This window comes from Lissotriton vulgaris, chromosome 7 (assembly GCF_964263255.1).
Source record: "Lissotriton vulgaris chromosome 7, aLisVul1.2, whole genome shotgun sequence".
Classification (NCBI taxonomy): domain Eukaryota; kingdom Metazoa; phylum Chordata; class Amphibia; order Caudata; family Salamandridae; genus Lissotriton; species Lissotriton vulgaris.
The window spans coordinates 119,661,986-119,687,255 of record NC_141695.1 but is presented as its reverse complement, the minus strand read 5'-3'; the positions used below and the strand labels follow the sequence as shown (position 1 = coordinate 119,687,255).

At 44.8% G+C, this 25,270-nt stretch overlaps 1 protein-coding gene across 1 annotated transcript in view; it reads right to left on the bottom strand.

Moving 5' to 3' along the window:
* Positions 1-25,270, bottom strand: part of LOC147700967 (D(2)-like dopamine receptor) — a 233,068-nt gene that overhangs the window by 123,001 nt on the left and 84,797 nt on the right. The window lies entirely within an intron of this gene.

The following is a 25,270-nucleotide window of genomic DNA, read 5'->3' as shown; positions in this document are numbered from 1 at the left end:
CAAACTGATACCTAGGGTAATACATCCAGATCAGAAAGCGTTTGTCGCAGGTAGACATATACAGGAACAAATACAGCTTCTTATAGGTAACATCGACCTGGCTATCCAGAGGACAGAACCCTTGGCCGTTGTCGCTGTCGACGCGGCCAAGGTGTTTGACAGAGTTTGCTGGGCATATCTTTGGGAGGTTCTTAAGGTTATGGGTTTTGGTCCTATTTTTATACAGACCTTGCAGAATTGTTATCACGGTGCCTCTGCCCGAATATTTTTGAATGGGTTCCTCACTGCGAGTTTTAATATTCAGAGAGGAACGAGGCAGGGGTGTCCGATTTCACCTCTTTTGTTTAATTTATATGTGGAACCGTTGGCCCATATGATCAGATTGGATGAGTCAATTTATCCATTCAGATCAGAACAATACGGCTCAAAAATAGCTCTGTATGCTGACGATTTGGTGCTGTATACAAGCGACCCGGATACAGCTATCATAAGGGTGGAAGAGCGTATGCGCAAGTTTGGATTAATTTCTGGGTTTCTTGTTAATAGAACCAAGACGGAGGTGATGTGTTGGAATTTGGAGTGGTCAGGGACAGAAAGTGAAGAGATGAGATACTTGGGGATTTATGTAGTGAAGGAAATTGAAAAGATCCCTGAGCTAAATCTAAAGAGGGTGGTAAAGGAAATTGACAGCCTATTCAGTAGATGGAGAAATCGCCCATTGACTATATACGGGAAAACCAACTTAGTAAAGATGGTCATCCTTCCTAAACTGTCATACCTCTTCTCTTCAATTCCTCTGACATTTCTGAGTAAAAGTCTGCGTAAAGTACAGAGTAAGATCAACAGTTTCATTTGGGGCAACAAAGGGGTTCGACTGGCGTGGAAAAAACTTAGACGCAGATTAAAAAAAGGGGGGTTAGCGCTCCCAGACGTAAGGCTATATGCAGCAGCGTTCCAGTTTAAAAGCTTACGGATGCTGTTAGTTAAGCCAGGGGAATCAGCCTGGGGGAGGCTGTTAGGTGAAATGGTGCGGGTAGAAGGGGGAGGAGATGGTGAAGCATTTCTGTATAAATTTGGATCACCTAGGTTCTTCAAGAGGGTTCGTTTGAAGGTTTTAAGGGCATCTCTGGAGATTTGGTATAGGCTCAGGCGTAGCTGGGGCATTGGATACTACTCTGATAATGCCCCTGTATCGGATGCCCCAGGAACCCCGGATTGTTTGCAGGATGGTTTGGCACTGCCGATAAAGAGGGCTGGTGTCAAAATTTGGTCTGAACTGTTAGACACTGGGGGGATATATCCCTGGGATTACCTGAGGGCCAAGATTGGCACTGGGCTCTCGAGATTTAAGTACATACAGTTAACATCATGGTATGAGGCAGAAAAGCGGGAGATCAGTGGAAACAGGGAGATTGAAGACTTGCTGCAAGGGACACGCCCATTGAATAAGGAAATCTCTATGTGGTACAATAGTCTGCTGGAGGCCGAAGACCATGAGACACCTGCCCTTGTTGCAGTGTGGACGGGAACCCCACTCGGGCCACCAGCAGACCTTTTATATGAATCCTCATTGAAGACCCTGTACAGATCTGTTAAACCTGCCTGCCTAAAAAAAAATAATTTCTTTGTTATTAATAGACTTTATTACACCCCGGCAAAAATTGCAAAGTTTGCTCAATATCCTGTCCCTAAATGCCCCAGATGTGCAGTACCTCTTGCCAATGACCTACATATTTTCTATGAGTGCCCAACACTCACAAGATTTTGGGCTGAGGTAGGTGACAACTTACTGGACATACTTAACACCAACATCGAGATAAATATACAATTGGTATTCTTTGGAGATGATGGTCGCCTCAACGAGAACCTCTCGCAGAAATATAGGGGTCTACTATTGAACTTGATATTGTTGGCAAGAAGGGAAGTGTGTAAGAGGTGGAAGGACTCTCTACCCCCGCAAAGGGAGGATTGGCTTAAAGCTGCATTCTCTATGGCACGACTGGAGTATGATGGAGTGGAGGATAAGATCTCGAACATCTGGCACCCCCTTGTGAGCTGGGGTAAGGACCTAAGATTACTGTAACATCATTGGTCTTATGATTACACCATGGTCCCTTACAAAACAATGGGACTGGTCAGATGACCCAAGCGAGTGCAGTAAGCCGTAGGGGCGGCAGATAACGAAGGCGGCTTCATAAGACCCGCAGAGGCTTGTAAGGTGAGATGAGGACCAAAAAAAAAAAAATCCTCAACTTACTACCAATTTGGTATTCACCGAAGGCACTTACTAATTTTGGTATTCACAGAAGGCGCTTACTCATTTCGCTATTCACAGAAGTTAGGAGTCCTAACTTTAGGACTCCTAAATGCCTTCTGTGAATACCGAAAGTCTTAAAGTTAGGATGTTTCTCAGTTTATGAGTCCTAAAGTTAGGAGTCCTAACTTTACTACTCCTAAACTGAGAAAAATCCTAACTTTAAGACTTTCGGTATTCACAGAAGGCATTTAGGAGTCCCATTGGTCCCTCTTTTGTTACATCATTCATGGATATGCCATTGGATGGCATCCGTCTCTTCAGAAACCAGCGCTTTTCATGTGCACCAGTTAAAGACACAATCATTTACGGGGTGATTAAGTGATTTGCCCAGATTCAAAGGATGCTAAGCCGACGCCGAGACTCGAACCTAGTTCCAAAGTTTGCCGCTCTGACCATTTCAAACACAAGGAGATGATGGAGGGAGCAATGAAATTTTTCAGACACTCACCCCAGTCACAGATCTGGGTTGAATCCATCATCATTCCTTAGCTCACTTCGCCACCCCAGTTCAAACCCAGCTATATGCAAATCCGTCTTGACCCTGTGCCTCATGGGAACAGTCCAGCCCGAACTGCCAAGGTAGGTCTTCCCTGGACCGGAAGCAAGCATCCTGGGACTGGTTTCTGGGTAATACCCTTCATTAGCCAGACTAGCTTGAATCAAGTGGCAAAGTGAGCAAGGAACCCACATCTGGGCATAACCTGCCAACTTAGGGCAAACAAAGCAAACACAAGGAGATGATGGACAGAGCACTGAAACTTTTCAGACACTCACCCCAAGTCACAGATCTGGGTTTAATCCAATCATCGTTCTTTAGCTCACTTCGGCACCTCATCACATCCTCACCCCACTTTCATGGTTAGCAATTGCGCCTGTTTTAGGCGGCGCTAACAGGACAAATGGGCTAGTAAAAGCTGCCTCCTGACTTGAGCCCGACACTTATTTGTTTTACAAATTAACCACTGGATGAGGGTGGGTAGGGGGCAGCCACCAAATATTCATTGAGAGCTCGAGTCTACCCACTATTTTCACAGGGTGGATGCCATCTACCCTGCGAAGAGGTTGAGCCTCACAGAAATGTGTTACATTCTTCCCTGTGTCATTTTTGGACACCCGGATACTTTCTGCAGCGCCTGTACCCTGTCTGCTTTTGTTCTGAGCAGCAACGTGCAAGCAGGGAGGAGCTTATCGGACTCCAGCAGGGCCCATAACAAAATCTGGAGTTAAGGGGCCATTTGGCCTCCATTTGTTGGAGTATCCTGGTGGGGAGCTATTGGGATCCTCACACCTAGTTGTAATGGAGAGGAAACCAAGGCTTACATCTAATCACTTCACAGGTACTTAAGAGAGGCACACTTTTGACTTTATTCAGTCCCTGTATATAAGAAATATATATGTACGCACTGAAAGAATGTCAGATGTGCTGGTCGCCAGAGTATTTACATAAGTAACAATTTAAATACCCCTATTTTGTTTTATATAGCGCTACTCATACCAATGCAGGGTGTCTGAGCTCTTTACATCACAGCAACAGATTACACATTGACAGTAGATCATATGTGCGTACACCAATATATAGGATGTGTTACATAAGACAGCGAGGGTCACAAGGTGTAGGGGCCTCTTGTCCTTCATACTAGAAGGATTGCAAGTAAATGAGCTGCAAGTAAAAAAAGATCTCTAGCTTAAAAGAATAACCCACTTACCCATTTACATGATATAAAAATCTGTAATTTGCGTGCTACATAATGTACTTTGCAGGAGACATATTAACCCTCTATGCTACTTTGATTCAAAACTAGGACTAGGCAAAACACAGATCTCTCCAGCAACTAAGTTATCCTCCAGAGATATATTACCATTATTATTATTATTATTATTCCCTGAGGTTTAGCTGGCACACAAAGATCTCTGCAGCATGTGCCTTAACCCCATAAGGTATTTTAAAATACAGACATTGAAACCAACTAAGCAGAACAGATGTACTGTCACATGTCTCTTTGTTGCTAATTTATTTGTGTCAGGGTTTAAAAAAAAAGAAATGTATAAGTTGCGGCTCAGATTTTGCGTCAGAGTGTCATCAATATTTTGGCACAACCCAAATGCAAAATCTCTTTTGTTAAATATTTGTAATTTGCTCATATGTAATCATGATAGACCTGCTAAACATTTGTGAAGTCTTAAGATCTGACGTCACTACTTGTGAGGTAATGGGTTGGTCTGTCACTTCCTGTGATGCCACATGCAACGCCACGCGCTGTGATGTCACGCACTGTGATGTCACGTACCATAAAGTGACGCGCATACTGCCTAACTTGGTTAGTCCACCTACTTCATATTTTTAGGGCTTGGAGGAAACGTTGATTTGTGCGGGTTGTCAAATACTAGGATATTTTTAAAGTAACTTTGTGCTATTTCCAGGTTATTGAGCTAGAGATTTTGTTGGTAACATTCCCAGTCAGTGCAGAGCCACTCTGTATGAAGTGTGACTGAAGCACCTGAAAGAGCAGCTTTGTCACTCATATTTCCACACTAGCCCGCTTCTGTTATTCATCTGCGTTTGTGGAAGCTTCTACGTGCGTTTCGTAGATTAATAATAAACTGTTCACACAGAGCGATAGCATGCCGCTATGACCCATTTTATAATCCTGTACTTTGTTGACACTGAAACCAGTGATCTGTTATTCATGAAAGTTTCGCTGGATTAACACACTGGACCAGTCATCCACGTTTGTTAAATTCCATTCACGTTTATCCAGTGTCTTTCTTCGTTAATGTTTATGAATCTAATGGGCCCTCCCCATCGCCTTTGGAATCCATTGCTAGATGTTAACAGGCGGCTGACTGCTCATCGCCATGCGGATGATACTCGGTCTAGGAAGATGGATCCGGCTGCCCGATCAATAAAAGATATGCAGATGCATGGGATTTATTTAAAGTGATTTGTTAACCACTTGGTATGGATTCATTCAATGATGTAGGAGGTCATTTCATATTGTTAAACATCCTTTGGCAATATAGCATGGCCCATCTGATGGAGGTATGTTTTCTGACTGGCTCCTGGCTTTCTACTAATTGCCCCATGGTGGATAAGTATGGTGATCTGACGCCAGTACATTGGAAGTATCTTGACATTAGAAAGAAGACCGTCAGCAGCTTGTGAGGAGTCAAGTACCAGGACAGCCGACCCCTTCCAGCTCATGATATCACAGTGCTTAATTTGATCCGGTGGTTTCTAGTGCTCGGCACCTGCACTCAATTGTCAGCACCAGCACTTATGAAAGCTGCCACAAGGTGGTGCTGTTGGTGTTATTTAGAGATGACCAGAACAACAGTTATTTATTTATTCAATATACAATAAAAATAGCAAATACCTGCCGCCTAAGCCATTCTTATAGTTTTGGGGGACCCAGGTAGCCTGAATTGTCACTCTTACACACAGGCACTGTCATTGGCAGCGCTGGCACGGACAGTAGGTGGTGCAAGCTGGAGTGGCATCCTAACTTGGACCCTGGCACTTACTTTTATTTTTACAATTTAAGCTTTGTGGTCTTCCTCAAGGCTAGGACCAATCGTACACCTAAAGTGTAGACCTTGATGCTGTGCCCTGCCTGGAAGATGAGCATTGTGACTGCCCAGAAAGGAGAAGATCTGCCTCACCCCAAGAACAGTCATCAGACCCTGCTGGATAAGAACCCTGTATAGTTTTCCCAAGAGCTAAAGGAGCTGTAGTGCTGTTTACTAAGCACAACAAGCAAACACTATACATCACAAGTGGGACTGGATGTTGCACAGACCCACAGAAATGCACCTTCTGCTGAGGCTGGAATGCAACCTTGATCCACTGTTGTTAACCCACCATACGTTCCTGTAGTGCATGCCATGAAATTTCAGCTGGTGGCGACGGTGATTGTTACTCGAAAAAAGTCTTAGAGTTCCTTTTCACTTTGTCTGATCATGAATCATGTCTTCTGAGAGAATCTCATGACTGACCCCCTTATGTACCACCAACTTCCCCTGTCTTCTTGACTTGGATTGTAGCAGTAAACACTGCAATTGACAACCTTTATTTTATCACCTGCCATTCTCAAATCATCTCAGATTGAAGATCTGGTCCGATAAATATCTTCACTGAAAAACAAAGGTTAAATTAACATTATAGGGGATGGTGCGCCGGCAGCGGCAAGATGGCCACGCTCTGTGGAAGCTCCGTTGCACCGGGACGCAACGGCTCCTGAAGGGACACTCTAACGGTGTCACAGCTGGTCGCACAGGCACTCACTTGCATCGTAACTCGCCGTGAGTTGCTGGACGAGTTTCGGGCCTCCTTCTTCAATGCTGTGACACGTTTTTCGGACGTTTTGCTTCTCCTGCATTCCCTTTGAAGTTGCGGCCGCCATTTTGCATCACCTGATATCGGAGCTCCGCGAATCCTGTCGTCATGCTCTGCTTTCTCTCTGGAATTGACTGGCACATCCAACAAACAAGTAAATTTGGCTAATTTCTTGTTCTTTGGTTCATAATTTTTTTATGAGGTATTTCTTTCTCACGCAATGCTGTCTTTAATGCGCATTAACTTTACCTCAGCTTTCTACCTTCATCCTTGAGGCTTAATGTTATATCCCACGGGGATACTTTTTTTTGGGCATTTTCTTAAGCCTCATACCCTCTCTTCACCCGACTCTGGTATTTTTGTGAAGGCACCAGGAGACACTTTGCACGTTGCTGTTGTTTACGTTGCGCTGACTTCTCTCCTAGCATCTTATGTGCACTGACGCAACTTGATACTTGTGTCCTCTGGCTCTCCCTCGTTGAGGTACATCTTGCTACTTGAATTCTTCTGCCTGCACAGGTTTGCCTAACTTTTCTTTGACGGTTGGTGTTAGAGAGTCATCTCTGTAGCCTTCGCCTTGCATTCAATATTGAACTTCCCAACAAGTCACATGGTAATGCTGGGCCTTCTTCTGGTGGTCGGAAGGATTCTACGGTCAATAATAGTAAATGTCTCAAGAAAGATCCCTCCTCTCCAACCACGTCCCCTTTGCCTATTACTTTGGAGGACATTATGGATGAACTACATCTCTTCCGCCCCTTTATGGCTGACACTACCACTACTCTTCAACGCATTGAGGAAAAATGGTCTGGTCTTGACATTAGAATCTCTGATTTTGAACATAAGCGTAGTGATGCCCAGGATGTCATAGCTACGGTTAACACTCTTGCCAAGGAGGTGCATCAGCTTAAGAAAACTACAGAGGATTTAGAAAATAGGAACCGGCGCAATAATCTCTGTATTTATGGTATTCCGGAGGTTCCGAAGGCTCTGATATGATCACGTTCCCAAAGACTCAGGTTTTGCAGATAGTTGGCCTCTCAAAATCTGTAGACTCTAATAGTCAGAGAGCACATAGACTTGGTCGGCTGAATGCCTCTTCCTCCTCCAAACCAATAGGCAACATTCCTTTTTTTTGCTTTACTCTGACCTGATGGAAATTCTATCAGCTGCCAAAAACATAAACAAATGTTCTGGTCAGGTCACAAAGTTTTTTTTTGTCAGGATGGGACCGATTCACAGAACTCACAAGCTGCTGACGATCTTCTTTCTAATGTCAAGATACTTCCAATGTACTGGCGCCAGATACCGTACTTATCCACCATGGGGCAATTAGTAGAAAGCCAGGAGCCAGTCAGAAAACATACCTCCATCAGATGTCATAGTCCAGAACAACCACAGCATAGGATCTCTGTGGGAATTTTTCTGAGCTTCCTACTTTGGAGAATGGAGTAGGAAAAAACAAGTTTCTTGGTTGAGTATTGGGAAGTCACAGGCCAGATATCACAAGTGCAGTCTGGATGTTTCTGTTGGGATCAGGGAACTGCAGATGGCCACATCTCCTGCAGGGCGAGAAAGGGGGTGGGGTGGGCTTGGTGCAGAATCTTATGTTGCACACCTGCTGTAATAGGATGTGCAATGTGTCCCAGTAGAGCTACCATAGGTACAGAGGTTCCCTCACTATTTATTGCCTCAGAACGTCAGGAATAAGCATGCTGAAGGACATGGGGGTATTGTAAGTGGTCTGCAAATAGTGTGCACCATTCCTCCCCCACCACTGGGTCCCTGAGCACACCCGTGGTGTCCACTGCCACAATGGGGGAATAAGGTTAATACTAGCAGAGATCATGTGTGGTGACATTTTGTCCTGAGGCCTGGTGTCTGGAATACAATGAGAATCAAAGAGTCAAGAGCAGATTTTCTCCCCCCATCACACTTGATTGGAAGGGGTAGCCCGCATCATAAGGGTTAGTGGCTCCCCTCCCCACCATAGTGTCTTGCCCCTGAGCACTCATGTGCTATCTGGAAATTGGAAGGGGTCGCAACTGTGTAATGCATTCAGGGCACAAGTCCTGAAAAATGGACGTGGGGGGATTCACCAAGTTAGGCAGAATGGGAGTGACATCACAATGCGTGACATCACCACATGTGCCATCACAGAAAGGGACATCGTCAGAAGTGCCATGCATGTTCAGTTGTTCTATCATGAGTACACTTGAATATATTAAGAACAAAGCAGTTAACACATTGTAATAAAGATGCTAGAAATTGCAATTGTGATCTGTAAAATGTATCAATCTACCAAAGATAGCACTACTGTATATACAAACCATTAAAAGCACTCTGATCAATATAAGAATAAAAGGTTGCACACAGTATTTCATATTCTGAGCATGGGGAACGTTATTCTAGACATATATTATTACACACCTCATGGGCCATGCTATATTGCCAAAGGATGTTTAACAATATGACATGACCTCCTACATCATTGAATCCATACCAAGTGGTTAACAAATCACTTTAAATAAATCCTATGCATCTGCATATCTTTTATTGATCGGGCTGCCGGATCCGCCTTCCTAGACCGAGTATCATCTGCATGGCGATGAGCAGTCTGCCGCCTGTTAATATCTGGCACTGGATTCGAAATGAGATGGGGAGGGCCCATTAGATTCATAAACATTAACAAAGAAAGACACTGGATATACATGAATGGAATTTAACAAACAGTGGATGACTGGTCCAGTGTGTTAATCCAGCGACACTTTCATGAATAACAGATCACTGGTTTCAGTGTCAACAAAGTAGAGGATTTTAAAATGGGTCATAGCGGCATGCTATCGCTCTGTGTGAACAGTTTATCATTAATCTGCGAAACGCGCGTAGAAGCTTCCGCAAATACAGATGAATAACAGAAGCGGGCTAGTGCGGAAATGTGAGTGACAAAGCTTCTCTTTCAAGTGCTTCAGTCACACTTCATACAGGGCGGCTCTGCACTGACTGGGAATGTTACCAACAAAATCTCTAGCTCAATAACCTGGAAATAGCACAAAGTTACTTTAAAAAAATCCCAGTATTTGACAACCCGCACAAATCAACGTTTCCTCCAAACTCTAAAAAAAAGAAGTGGGTGGACTAACCAAGTTAGGCAGTATGCGCGTGACTTTATGGTACGTGACATCACATTGCGTGACATCACAGTGCGTGACGTTGCATGTGGCATCACAGGAAGTGACAGACCAACCCATTACCTCACAGGAAGTGATGTCAGATCTTAAGACTTCACACATGTTTAGCAGGTCTATCATGATTACATTTGAGCAAATTACAAATATTTAACAAAGGAGATTTTGCATTTGGGTTGTGCCAAAATATTGATGACATTCGACGCAAAATCTGAGCCTCAACTTATACATTTCTTTTTTTTTAAACCCTGACACAAATAAATTAGCAACAAGGAGACATGTGACAGTCAGTGGTTAATTTGTAAAACAAATAAGTGTTGGGGCTCAAGTCAGGAGGCAGCTTTTACCAGCCCATTTCTCCTGTTAGCGCCGCCTAAAACAGATGCAATGCTAACCATGAAAGTGGGGAGAGGATGTGATGAGGTGCCGAAGTGAGCTAAAGAACGATGATTGGATTATATCCAGATCTGTGACTTGGGGTGAGTGTCTGAAAAGTTCTAGTGCTCCCTCCATCATATACTTGTGTTTGCTTTGTTTGCCCTAAGTTGGAAGGGTATGCCCAGACGTGGGTTCCTTGCTCACTTTGCCACTGGATTCAAGCTAGCCTGGGTGATCAATCAATCAATTAATCAAGGCATTTGTAAAGCGCGCTACTCACTCGGGAGGGTCTCAAGGCGCTGGGGGAGAGGGGTATGTACTGCTCGAACAGCCAGGTCTTGAGCTGCTTCCTGAAGGAGAGATGGTCTTGGGTTCGCCGAAGGTGGGTGGGTAGGGAGTTCCAAGTCTTGGCTGCCAGGTAGGAGAAGGATCTTCCTCCGGCGGTGGCTCTGCGGATGCGTGGTAAGGTGGCGAGTGCGTGGCTGGTCAATCGTAGCTGGCGGGTGGGCGTGTTGAAGGTCATGCGGTCGTTGAGGTACTTGGGGCCCAAGTTGTGGAGAGCCTTTTGTGCGTGGGTGAGGAGTCTGAACGTGATTCTCTTGCTGACGGTGAGCTAGTGCAGGTCTCTCAGGTGTCCGGTGATGTGGCTGTGTCGGGGGATGTCCAGGATGAGTCCTGCGGAGGCGTTCTGGATACGTTGGAGTCTTTTTTGAAGTTTGGCTGTGGTTCCGGCGTAGAGGGTGTCCAGTAGTCCAGTCGGCTGGTGACGAGTGCCTGGGTGACAGTCTTCCTGGTTTCAGTGGGGATCCATCTGAAGATCTTGTGGAGCATGCGCAGGGTGTTGAAGCACGAGGATGAGACGGCGTTGACATGTCTGGTCATTGACAGGGAGGAGTCCAGAATGAAGCCCAGGTTGCGTGCGTGGTCCGTTGGTTTGGGAGCGGTGCCCAGGGCCGGGGGCCACCAGGAGTCGTCCCAGGCGGAGGGTGATGATCCCAGGATGAGGACTTCCGTCTTGTCTGAGTTCAGTTTGAGGCGGCTGTGTCTCATCCAGTCGGCGAAGTCTTTCATCCCTTCGTGTAGGTTGGCTCTGGCGGTGGTGGGGTCGTTGGTGAGGGAGAGGATGAGCTGGGTGTCGTCGGCGTAAGAGATGAGATTGAGGTTGTGTTGGCGTGCGATGGCTGCGAGGGGGCTCATGTAGACATTGAAGAGGGTTGGGCTGAGTGAAGATCCTTGTGGTACGCCGCAGATGACTTCGGTGGCCTCAGATCTGAACGGAGGGAGGCGGACTCTCTGGGTTCTTCCGGTGAGGAACGAGATGATCCACTCCAGCGCTTTCTCTCGGATTCCGATGTTGCTGAGGCGTTTCACTAGGGTGCGGTGGCAGACAGTGTCGAACGCCGCAGAGAGGTCCAGGAGGATGAGGGCCGCTGTTTCCCCATTGTCGATCATGGTTCTGATGTCGTCGGTGGCTGCGATTAGGGCGGTCTCGGTGCTGTGGTTGGCCCGAAACCCGGACTGCGAGGGGTCGAGGGATCCGTTCGTCTCGAGGAAGGCGGCAAGCTGTTTGTTGGCGGTCTTCTCAATGACTTTGGCCGGAAAAGGGAGGAGAGAGATGGGACGGTAGTTCTTGAGGTCGGTGGGGTCCGCCGTTGGTTTTTTCAGGAGGGCGGTCAGCTCAACGTGCTTCCAGCTCTCCGGGATGGTGGCGTTGTGGAAGGAGGAGTTGATGGTGTCTCGGAGATGGGGTGCGATGATGGTGTCGGCTTTGTTGAAGACGTGATGTGGGCACGGGTCGGTTGGTGATTCGGAGTGGATGGAATTCATCGTGCGGGTGGTGTCTTCGGTGCTGATCGGGGTCCAGTTGCAGAGGGTGGTGGTGGCGGGCGTTGGTTGGGTGGTAGGGTGCGTGGTCTGTGCGTCGAAGCTGTTGTGTATGTCGGCGATCTTGCGGTGGAAAAACGAGGCGAGTGCGTTGCAGAGGTCTTGCGAGGGAGTGATGTTGTTGTTTCCGGCGCTGGGGTTGGAGAACTCTTTGACGATGCAGAAGAGTTCCTTGCTGTCGTGGGCGTTGTTGTCCAGTCGTTCTTTGAGTGCCGTCTTCTTGGTGGCGCGGATCAGCTGATGGTGTTTGCGGGTGGCGTGCTTGAGGGCGGGCCTGTTGTCTGTGGTCTGGTCGAGCCGCCAGGCTTTCTCGAGGGTGCGGCAGTTCTTCTTGGATTCCTGGAGTTCGTCAGTGAACCAGGGGGTTTTCTTGCTGCCGGGTCTGCTGGGAGGGTTCTTTAGTGGTGCGAGGTCATCGGCGCAGGCAGTCAGCCACTTGGTGAGGTTGCTGGCTGCTTCGTTGGGGTCCATTGTACTGGTGGGAGTGTTCTGGCTGAGGGAGGCGGTGAGCTGCTCGGCGGTGATCTTGCTCCAGCTTCGGCGGGGGACCTGTTGCGGGTGGTGGTGGGTCGTAGTTCTTCTGAAGCTGAAGTGGATGCAGCTGTGGTCGGTCCAGTGGAGTTCGGTGGCGTGGCTGAAGGCGTGGCTGAAGGTGATGAAGGGTGTTACCCAGAAACCGGTCCCAGGATGCTTGTTTCCGGTCCAGGGAAGACCTAGCTTGGCAGTTCGGGCTGGAATGTTCCCATGAGGCACAGGGTCGAGACTGATTTGCATGTAGCTGGATCTGAACTCGGGTCGTGAAGTGAGCTAAGGAATGATGATGGATTCAACACAGATCTGTGACTGGGGGTGTGTGTCTGAAAAGTTTCAGGGCTCCCTCCATCATCTCCTTGTGTTTGAAATGGTCAGAGCAGCAGACTTTGGAACTAGTTCGAGTCTTGGCCTCGGCTCAGCATCCTGTGATTCTGGCCAAAGCACGTAATCACCTCGTAACTGAATGTGTCTTTAACTGGTGCACATGAAAAGTGCTGGTGTCTGAAGAGACAGATTCCATCCAATGGCATGTCCATGAATGATGTATCAAAAGAGGGGACCAATGGGATTTTTTCCAGGTCCAGCATACATGCCCAGGACAACGTACAAAGAAGTGGGTATGCAGTTCCTAAGTGGGATGAGAGACAAGGATAGGGAGATACACCTGAGTACCTCATGGAGGTAAGACTAACCCACAGAAGTGGGGAGGGGGGATTCCTCCCTTCGAAATTAGGGTCCTCACACACCCAGCTAGCTAGGTGTCATGCTTCATCATTGGGCCTGCTCCTCGTCGGGACAGCGCTGCAATACCCGACGGGCACCCAATGAGGGGCTCTTTAGCGGAGATCTTTTGTTCCTGCCGTTTGGTGCAGTGGGTTGAGGTCGTGTAGATGTAGCGCAGGGGTGAAAAGTGATTAAAACAGGTCATTTAGTCCTGGTGCAAATTTATTTTGGTAGGTAAACTGCCTACCAGAATAAAAAACTAATGAGTAGGGGGATCTCTAGGGACTATGGGGCATATTAGCAAGAACCTCGTTAAAATTATTGCTGTTTTAGTGGCAGGAAACTGCCACTAAAATGGCGATAATGGGCTTGCTAATATGCGTTATAAAATTCCAATAGAAGCCCAGGTTAGGAGTGCAGGACATCTAACCTGGGTTTCTATTGCAATTCTATAATGCATATTAGCAAGCCCATTATCGCCGTTTTAGCGGCAGTTTCCTGCCACTAAAACGGCGATAATTTTAACGAGGTTCCTGCTAATATGCCCCTATGTGTCTAGATGTCTGCCCCCTACTCTCAATAGGTCAACATGTTTCTTGCCTTCTTTCAGAGTCAGGAGGATCAGTGGCAATTCTTCTGGCCAAAGTTATAAATATAACTAGCTACACACCGTGGTGAGGGAAACCTACCTCCCACGTCGTAACACTGTAAGTCAATACCTACGAGGTTGAGGAACCTAAGTAAATAAAAAGGGAGGGCCCAATTCACAGAACTAACTTAAGACAAAATCCTAAACTTACTATTCATTTTGGTATTCACAGAAGGCACTTACTCGTTTCGGTATTCACAGAAGTTAGGAGTCCTAACTTTAGGACTCCTAAATGCCTTCTGTGAATACAGAAAATCTTAAAGTTAGGATTTTTCTCAGTTTAGGAGTAGTAAAGTTAGGACTCCTAACTTCTGTGAATGCCGAAATGAGTAAGTGCCTTCTGTGAATACCAAAATGGTAGTAAGTTGAGGATTTTGTATTAAGTTAGTTCTGTGAATCCGGCCCATTGAGCCGTAACAAAAGGTAAAAACAGTGTACTCAAAAAGACAGTGGGGCAGATTTATGTTAACTGGCGCATCCCGAGGGATGCGCCAGTTAACATGCGCCACAGTGCGCCACAGCTACGCCACCCATGGTGCGCCGCATTTATGATGCGGCGCACCATGGGGCAAAAACGGCACAGATGCGTGACGCATCTGTGCCGGAAATGTGGCGCAATGCTGGAGTTGCGTCGCAAGCGCGACGCAGCTCCAGCAATGCTCTGGGGGGGCCTATTCTTTCAATGCTGCCTCAAGCCTTACGCCTGCTTCAAGCAGGCGCAGGGTTTTGACGCAGCATTGCCCTGAAAGTGACTGAGTGAAATCTCATAGATTTCACTCAGCCACTTTCAAGAGGCGTTCCTGCGCAGGAACGCCCCCCCCTGCGCAGGAACGCCTCCTCATGGCACAGTGCTGTACAACGTGACGCATCTCCTAGATGCGTCACGTTGTAAATAGGGCGCAGGGATGCGCCACGTTTCCACGCCGTTGCGTCACGCAATGGCGGCGTAAACGTGGCGCAAGTCCTTCATAAATCTGCCCCAGTGTATCTAATTTTCTCTCAATTATTATATACATAAGTGACACAGTTGTGCAAATTCGTGGAGAAAATGTCTCATATCAGGTGCCAGGGTGCAGCACCCAGATTGATTAAAACATGCACAGTGGAAGACTTGTGTGCATCTGATAAACGCGGTAGCCGGGTTTGCTGTCATCATTGCTCACCTAAATGCTTATTAAGTTATGCCTCATCAGTATCCGGTGGGAACATGGAAAATACACATTTGTGTCCTGCAACAAGTAAGGGACAGAATAGTAAAGAGTTAAGAATTTAACCCACATGATAGTGTATCTTGCTGCCCAGTGGACAGTAGCAAGCTGTAGGGGCAGGGTGGAAGTTACGGTGCTATGTGTACCGTACATGCAGCCCCCACTGTTGTGGGGTGTGGAATCTCGAATGACCGAGCTATTAAATAGCACAACTAACCATTGCTGCATGCTAAAGAGGTAAGCAGTAATCAATTGCAAATCCAGGCAAAACGGGGTCGCCCTAAAATTACCACACCTGGCTCCCAGTGGACTGCATGTAGAAGCCCCCCATATAAAACCAAGAACCTCGTGACCCACAATTAAACCTACGGCGTGGCATTGGACGCTGAGGGATACTGCATAGTGAGGGAAAATTCTCACTCACCAACAATCCCTAGAACGCATGTTCCAAGGATTGCTGGTGAGTGAAAATTTTCTCAAAGGTTAGTCACTGTTTTAATGTTAATAATGTTAATAAAATTTTTAAAGTGCTCTGCTACCCAGAGGTGTCCTGGCGCTGTACACTACCATCTGAAGCTAAGCTATGGACAACACAGTGGGCAGGAGCGGTTTATCTAAAAAGCAAGTTTTCAATCACTTACGAAACAGGAGCAGTTCTGTCGAGCTCCTTAAGGAGAAAGGAAGATTATTCCATGCCTTAGCAGCACAGTAGCCAAAACTCCTTCCACCCCAGCTCTGTTTCGCCACGCGGGGGAGAGAGAGACTTGTTTGGCTTGCATAGACCGAAGAGCCCTTCCCAGGACATACCATTGAAAAGAATGCTTCAAAAAATCAGGGCCAATCCCATTTAGAGCTTTAAATACCAGGCACAAAGCCTTAAACTGAATCCGGGAGTCAACTGGGAGCCAGTGAAGGGCTCTAAGTTCTGCCCTAACTGAGGCAAATTTGGGAATTCCAGCAAGCAGTCTGGCTGCCGCATTCTGCACCATCTGGAGTCTTGCCAACTGCCCTTTCTGGATGTTAATAAAAAGAGTATTGCATAAATCCAGGCGCGAGAGAATGAGTGCCGTGAATGCTATTATCATGCTGTCTTCCGGAAGGAGAAATTTGATCTTACGCAGAATGCGCAGAACAAAGAAACAGGAGGAAACAACCCCACTGACCTGATCGCAATACGCCAGTTTCGAGTCAACAATCACCCCAAGATTCCTTGCCCTGTCCACCGGAATTGGAAGTGTGCCCATTGTGTCTGGCCACCAATCAGGTATCCACAAATGGGCAGAATTCCCAAAGATAATAACCTTGGTCTTTGCCGCATTAAACTTAAGGCAGTTTGACGTCATCCATGCGGCAAATGGCCTGCATGCAGCTGTGGCAATTTACACCAGTCTCTGCCTGAGTGCCTTTTTTAATAGATAACACAATTTGTGTATCATCGGCATATGAGGTTAGCTGGAAGCCAGATGATCTGATTAATGGTGCCAATGGAGCGACATACATATTAAACAGTGTCGGACTGAGCGAGGAGCCCTGCGGGACTCCACAAGGGAGTGAAAAAGGCTTAGAGCTGTCCCTGCCCTGAGTTCTATTTGTCAAAATAGACTTCAGGAGGGCCCAGGCCTTGCCATGGACTTCGACCGCTGATAAACGATCCATCAACACTTTGTGATGGACCGTATCAAAAGCGGCCAAGAGGTCCAGCATGATGAGTATGGCTGCACCACCCTGATCCAAAGCCTGTCTGATCTCGTCGGTAGATTTTATTAGCGCCAGCTCAGTGCTGTGCTCCGAAAGAAAAACAAACTGCGTGTTGTCAAGCAGGGCATTGGACTGAAGAAAGCGACTAACTTGACCGTTCATGGCCCTCTCAATCATCTTACCCGGAAAAGGAAGACGAGAGATAGGTCTATAATTACTCGGGTCTATAGGGTCCAGGTTGAATTTTTTTAGTAACAGCAAAATAGAAGCTATCTTCCAAAGGCCAGGGAAATGACCTGAGTAAAAAATAGAATCAAACAGTGGAATAAGAGCATCCCCCACAATTTCTGGTGCTGCTTTCAATACAGAAGCTGGGAAAGGGTCCAAAGGAGAACCAGACCGGATCTCTGAGATCAATTTAATTACTCCTTGCTGTTCCAGTGGAGTGAAGTGATCGAATCTGGGGGAGCAACCCCTCTGGACGACACTTGCTAAGGGCCGCACCTCATTGGGGGTGAGAGTGAATGAAGAAAAAATATTTTCAACCGTTTGAGAGAAGAAAGTAGCCAGGGTCTCGCACAGTTCAGTATTGCTCTCAGTCTTAGGAATGGGGGCCGTTGTAAGTGAAGAAATTGTTTTAAACAAGGCTTTAGACGATGAACTTGCCATTCTAATTTGTTCACCAAAATAGGCCTTTTTTGAATCACTAAGAGCCTTCTTATAGCCAGCAAGACCCTGTTTATATGCTTCTCTATCGGAGATCTTATACTCTCTCCGCCAGGCTTTCTCCAATTTTTTACACTCAAGTTTATGATTTTTTAGCACTTCGGAGTACCAGGGGGCTGAAGGCACTGATCGCTTGTAAATACACCGCTTGTTTGGTGCCAATGCCTTACAGGCAGAGTCCACCCACTCTGTGTACTTAAGTGTGGCAGTTTCTACATCATAAGAATGTGTAGGTAGAGAGTTTTTTAACGTGTTGTTTAAAGCAGCATAGTCGATGTTCTTCCAATCTCTAAACGTAAGAGCTGCCCTAGTAAAGGGTGGAGATGGGCCATGCTTGGCATATTTGAGCTGAAATAACACTCTTAATCTCTCTGGGTGCTGCATCCTGGCACCTGATATGAGATGTTTTTTCCACATGAGATGTTTTCTCCATAACGTGTGTTAGTAGCGTCCTAAGAGGCAACTGGAGTTGACTGAGCTGATGGCTAGGCTGGTAGATTGGACCTTTTTCTTCTCAAAGACCTCCATACATATGGATTTTCTATCTGGGAGCATAGTAGGGAAAGAGTTAGAGTTCAACTTGCTCATGGAAGCTTGTTTCATGTTGTTCTTGGAAGTAGGGTGCTAAAGGAGGAAAGATAGGTCAGTGCCATCTGGCAATTTGCCTAGTCATAGACAAGCTAGATCCAAGTTTGGCCCAGGTGCCCATTATGATATCTCTTAGGGCCTTGTTGAAAGGAAGGAATGGATCTGAAGAAGTCTACCCAGGCTGCAGGACTTCTGGGAAAATATTAGTTTTTATCGCTACTGATAGGTATTGGATGTCAAGGGCTTCTGCAGCCTTCCGAATGAAGAAAGCAAAAGATACAAATTCCTCTGTGGACGAACCAGATGGAGAGTTCAGGCCAATGTCAGGGGACATATTCAGCCTACTGGCATCTTGAAGATCCTAAAAACAGATTTTCTTCCTCATAAAAATGGGAATAATCATCTCCGTCATCACCATCACAGGGTTCTGGATGCCAAAAATGTGTCAGTAGTGGCAGTGCCCCATCTGAGTCCGATTGAGGCTGTATGGGCTGTGTCTGCAATCAAAGTGGGCTTGATTCTTGTTGAGGCCATGGTGAATTCACAACAGTGTCCAAAAGGGCAATCAGTTCTTTCTCCAGCATCCGCGGCATTGGTGCTCATGTCAATGTATGGGGAACCAGCGAGGATCTTGGCTCTGGGTGAGAAATTGGGACAAGTATTAGCCCAAGAGTAATGGAGGGCCCCACAGAGGGTTCAAGAGACACGAACAGCGTAGGGGATGAATACGCCAGCAGTTGTCCGACTGTAAGCCTCTTCAGATTTTTGGACCTGGAGGTACACCAGAGAGAGCAGGTGTACACAATATGGGGTCCTAGAAGGGTTTGACCTGTTGTGGTGTCCCCAAAGGACCAGGGAATTCAGGCTGGATCGGGACGAGCTTAGGAATCGGCTATGGGGCAGGGGACTGGGACCAAGAATCGAAGGCACCCTGCCGACCACAAGACTTCTCTTGATGAGAGTGGCAGGAGAAAGGGGAGTCCTGTTTGGATTTCTCATGGTTTTTCTTGGACTTCAACTTACTTGATGACTTGGAGTGGGGAGACAGCCTCTCTCGAGAATGGGCTTGATAGTAAAATCTCATCCGCGTCCCTGCCCTTACACACTTTCCAACTGCGTTCGGCAATGTAGAGCTTGACCGCGCAGTCCCAGATGGCCTTCAGGTTTATCCTGCTGTAGTTGTCACACAACTTTTAGTCTTGTGAGGAACCCATACACCAGAGACATACCTGGTGGGGGTCCATCACCGAAATCTGCTGATGGCAGTGCTTACAAGGTTTGAAGCCTATCGTTTTAGGGAGAGACATGTCGCTTGCACACTGTAAAACGTTTGCAAAAAAAAGTTCTGTCAAAGGAATTAAACTAAAGAAGTGTGATCCGAACCTGTGTCAGAATGCTCAGAAACAAAGAAACTGAGATCAGTGTGCCAGGGTGGAGGCTATATGTGTCTCCACATCCTTTTAAGGTTGGGGTGGAGCTGATATTGAGCCACATGATGCCACCTCCTGGGGCATGAAAGGAATTGCAGAGACAAATCTCCGGATCCAGCCTGGCACATGGGGGTAGTCACACTGTGAGGAATATGTGGATTTGAAGTATCCATCAGAAGAGTTTGTTGTGAGACGTTCAGTTTTTCTATCCAGTACAATGTACAATCTTTCTTCTGGCGTCTTTCATCATCTTACACAAATTAGAGAATGGGATGGTCTCTTTCTGGTGTGATATATTACTAGCCCGTGTGCTTTAAAAGAGCATAGTTCTTGAAACATAGCTGGACTATTAGGCCACAGGACCCATTTGCAGATGCTGCAGACTGGTGTTGACATCTTTTGATGCTGCATGTGCTGTGGGTGGAAGGATACCTATTTTCAGGTTCAGTTTCCTTGAGCCACTTGTGTGATGTTCTACCCTACTCATCAGCACTTGCTTCCTCGTAGAATTTAGATTTCTCTCTTTGCATGATTCTTAGAATGTAGATGGACCTATTTGTCAGTTACTTCATAGCTGTTTGTGGATGAGGCGATTAAACTGAACTTGGACTCACCAATCTACAACGACCTCTGCTTATCATTTATTTTAACTATTTTACACTGGCGACGATTTTACATTGTCTCGCCTCAACACGCAGCTGTCCCTGTAACCTCTCCAGCGGCTGTATCAAGATTTTCAGGAAGCGTTGTCTTCCCGGCGGCCGAGCAGGAAAAGAAATCACCGTCGTGAATGAAAACTAGCACGGTGAGGAGCAAGTGGGAGGTTAACTAAAAGAAAGGGATAAGAATATAAGAAGGGACTTTAAGTAAAAGGAGCGCGACTATTTAGTTTAAAATTTGTGCGCATTCTCTCGCGCTCACAAGGCAACTCCTCGCGCGTTTAACAGGAGAACATGGCTGTGCGTTCCAATGACGCTCCGTTTGCGCGTCAATGACACAATAACCTCAGCCTCGTTTTGAGAATAACCCAGCCTCGTTATGAAAGGACAGTAACACGCAGTGCAAAGGAAAGCGCATTCTATAAATAAAGGCATTGTCACGTCCTAGAGTTCTAAAGAAAGAACGTAGCATTCTCCTGGAAGGAGGAGGACATTGTGAAGCATATTAGAATGTTAACATGGTAAAAGTTCTCATTTAAAGAGCATTGAGGATACACTTTGAGAACAATTGAACTGTGACATCAAAAAAAAAAATAAGACTATTCATATTGAAAAGAAGCCAGTCTATTTAGTTTTATTATTTTTTCTTTTGGATAGCATTATTATTGACATTTTATCTATTGTTACAAGCAGTATTGGAATTTAAACTGCAGGAAAACACTATTAAGATAAAAAGGAATATATATACAAAAAAAAAATATGCAGAATGTAACACAACCCGCTTTCTTTTTAACTAGTCCAGGTGAGCCTAATGTAAAATAGCAGAAATGGAAAAAAAATTGCGAACTATGCAAGGGTGTGTGATACAAATTTAAGTGCAGAGAGAAAACATTCTTTATTACTACACTGTCTTGGAGGAGAAGGTCAAGATGTATTAGAACATTTACCGGAACTCACTGCGGCTGAACAAAGAAATTTAAACGAATACGACATAGCAATTGAACAATTAGACCGACATTATCTTCCTAGACTAAGCACGATAATGGAAAGATATCACTTCGGCTTAAGAGGACAAAAGAAGGATGAATCAGTTGAGGAATATGTTTCCGCACTTAGGAAGTTGGCCTCATCTTGCAAGTTTGGACAAACTTTGGATGAAAGAATAAGGGACCAATTTGTGTTGAAATGTGCTCATGACAATATTAGGAAAGAACTTTGGCTAAAGGATGAACCACCATTAGATGAAGTTATTGTCATAGCCAAACAAGTTGAACACATGACTAAATGCGTTGATGAGTTAAAGGAAGAAAAAGAGAAGATGAATGAGCCTGAGAAGAAAAGTGAACAAAAAGTTGAGGAAGTAGTGTGTCAAGTAAAAAAAGAAGAAAAGTCGTCTGGAGAAAAAAATGAAAATGAAACAAATAATTACAATCCGAACTTTAATGTTTCTAATAAATTTTCTTGTTTTAGATGCGGAAATATTGGGCATTTAGCCAATTCACCAAATTGCCCTGCTTTAAAGTCAATCTGTAACAACTGTGGTAGGAGAGGTCATTTCTCTAAGTGTTGTAGGACTAAAAGTGGTAAGAGAGATAATACATATAGGAAATGGTCTCAACCACAGGTAAAGACGGTGACTTTCCAAGTCGATAGTGGCCCTTTAGAACATCCCTCACACTTGGTAAAAGTCGATCATGCCATGATTGAATTCAAGTTTGATTCATGTTCTCAAATCACCATGATTGATCAAGAATTATTACGTAAGACTTTTGGAGATAGTGTAAAACTTTTCAAAAGCGACATAATACCCTTGGGTTATGGGAAGAAACCCATTAAAATATTTGGATATTTTATGGCCACTCTTGAGTTGGGAAGTCGCATCATACCTGGTAAAATTTATGTGACTAATTTTGGTGATGCATTGATAAGTTGGAGAGATAAACGTGATTTAGGAGTAACACTTGATCCCAATGCTTCACCTCAAGTGCAGATACAACAGGTAGAAAACTTGTCTGAGATGTTTGCAAGTAAGTTTCCTAATGTCTTTAAAGAACAGCTTGGTTGTTTAAAGGGATACAAGCACTGTATTAAACTGAAAAAGAATGCTATACCTGTTGTAGCAAAAGTAAGGAGGATTCCTTTAGCAGAACAAGGAAAAGTGCAAAAAGAGATTGAGAAATTAATTGATAATAACATAATAGAACCAGTAGAGGCTACAGAATGGTTGGCTCCAATTGTTATAGCTAAGAAGCCTACCGGGGAAATTCGTTTATGTATTGATTTAAAGGCATTGAATAAGGAAGTAATTGTAGACAGATTCCCATTGCCAAATATTGATGAGATTGTAGGAACACTAGAAGGAGCAAAGTACTTTACCACCTTAGATCTAGCTTCTGCATATCATCAAGTGGAGCTAGATACAACATGCCAGGATTTAACTGCTTTCATTACCCCTATGGGAACCTTCAAATTTAAAAGGATGCCATTCGGATTAATATCAGCAGCCTCTGTATTTCAAAGAATAATGACTCACATACTTAAAGGTCTTTTGGGCGTAAAATGTTATCAGGACGATTTACTAATTTATGGACCTAACATACAAGAACACAATGAGCGTGTGTGTGAGGTGTTGAAGAGATTGTCAGACTCTGGTTTATCTCTTAAGAAGGAAAAGTGCAAGTTTGGGTTGGAAGAAGTAAACTATCTTGGTCACTGCATTAAAAGTGGAGGTGTTTTTCCCAAGTCTGAGTTAGTCACCTCGATTGATAACATTATGGATCCAGTAAATAGGGATGAGTTGTTATCGTTTCTTGGCATGGTTGAATTCTATGGGAAGTTTATTTTGCATTTTGCGGATAAAACAAAGAATATGAGGAGGCTCACCGCAAAAAATTTGACATTTGAGTGGTCTGTTGACTGTAAAAAGGAATTTGATGAGATAAAGAATGAGTTGAAAAATGCCCCCTGTCTTCAGGCATTCGTTCTTGGGTTGCCTACATTTGTATATACAGATGCTAGTGATAAAGGGCTGGGAGCTGTTTTAGTTCAAAACAAGGGTGGTAATGATTCCCTTATTGCCTGTGCATCAAGATGTCTTCGAGGTCCTGAGCTCAATTATTCAGTAATTGAAAAAGAGTCTTTAGCCATCTTTTGGGCTCTAAAAAAGTTTAAGAATTTGATCTGGGGCACTAAATTCATTGTAAAATCAGACCATAAACCCTTGAAGGATGTTTTTTGTAAGAAATGATTAGATTCAATCTCTTCAAGGATTAGAAGATGGATAATATCTTTACAGGAGTTTGATTTTGAGGTGCAATATTTACCTGGTGTATCAAATAAGGCAGCTGATTGCTTTTCAAGACTGGTCAAAGGGAATGATCTGTGCAATGATGAAGTAGTTGTAGACGAAGATGATTTTCTTGATGTCTGTGAAGTTACAGAGGGTGTTGTAGGGAAAGATGAGTGGAAAGAGGAACTGCAAAAAGATGATGAGTTAAGCAAAGTTATGTCTTTGCTGAGGGATAATAAACGATTAGATAAACCATGGTCTCTAGTTTCAGATGAGTTGTCGATAACTGATGATCTTCTAACACGTGGTTTGCGGCTAGTTCCTCCCAATTCTTTAAGAAAAAAGTTGTTATTACATGCACATTCAGGTCATCAAGGTATAGTAAAAACTAAAGAAGTGTTGCGTACTCAGTTTTGGTGGCCTGGGATGGATTTGGAAACAGAACGTATGGTCAGAGATTGTATAGAATGTTGTGCAAGTGACAAAATCTTGAAAACCAGACAAATGCCCATGATTTGTAGAGCTTTACCTAGTCATCCTTGGGATGAATTAGCCATTGATATCTTGGGTCCCCTTACGGGTGTTTCTGACACACCTTATTTAATAGTCTTAATTGACTTATATTCCCGTTGGATTGAAGTGAGTGCCGTTAGTAAGATAACCTCTGAGTCTATTATTAAATTCTTGTCTGAAATTTTTATGAGAGAAAGTTTTCCTAACAGCATTTTATCAGACAATGGTCCTCAGTTTTGTTCAGCACAATTTGATGCTTATCTCTCCAAATGTGGCATATCACACAAACTGTCGTCTTTGTACCACCCAGAAACTAATGGGGCTGTTGAGAGGGTAAATAAAACTCTGAAGGAAGGTATCCAACTCGCTAGGGTCAATGGATTAAATTGGAAAGAGGCACTTAGGGAAAGAATTGAGGCTTACCGAAGTTCCCCTCACTCTACCACAGGCAAATCCCCTTTTGAGTTATTCAAAGGAAGAGTACCCAACACAATGTTGTGTCCTGGTTGGATGAGTTTGAACAAAGGGTTTGTTGACAATCATATTGGTGTTTGGAGGGAGAGAGAGTTGGAAAAACAAGCATATAGAAAGGCTTATTTTGATAAGAAGAAAGGTGTTCGTTCTCAAGAAATCAAGGTTGGTGACTTTGTAAAGATAAAGGCACCTGTTGGGAGAGGTTCATGGTCTAAGTATACTAATGTTAGGCCTGTTGTCAAGGTCTTTCGGAATGCCATTAAGACACAAGATGGTAGAATCTGGAACAAAAGTAGAGTGGTTGTGATTAAATCGAGAAATGTTGCTCAAGATGGGTTTGTTACTAGATGTGAATCTTCTCCTTCATTCAAGCTTTCTACTTCCTGTTCCAAGAATTCATGTTCCACTCGCTCGAGGAGTCAGAGAAAACGCAGGCCTCCTACTTATATGAAGGACTATGTTTAATTTCTTTCTTTTTACTTCATTGTTAAACATGTTTTGCTTTCCTGCCTTACTTCCCCTCTCTCTTCATTTCTTTTTATTTTTCATTGTTATTATATAGAAGGGAGATGTGTGATGTTCTACCCTACTCATCAGCACTTGCTTCCTCGTAGAATTTAGATTTCTCTCTTTGCATGATTCTTAGAATGTAGATGGACCTATTTGTCAGTTACTTCAT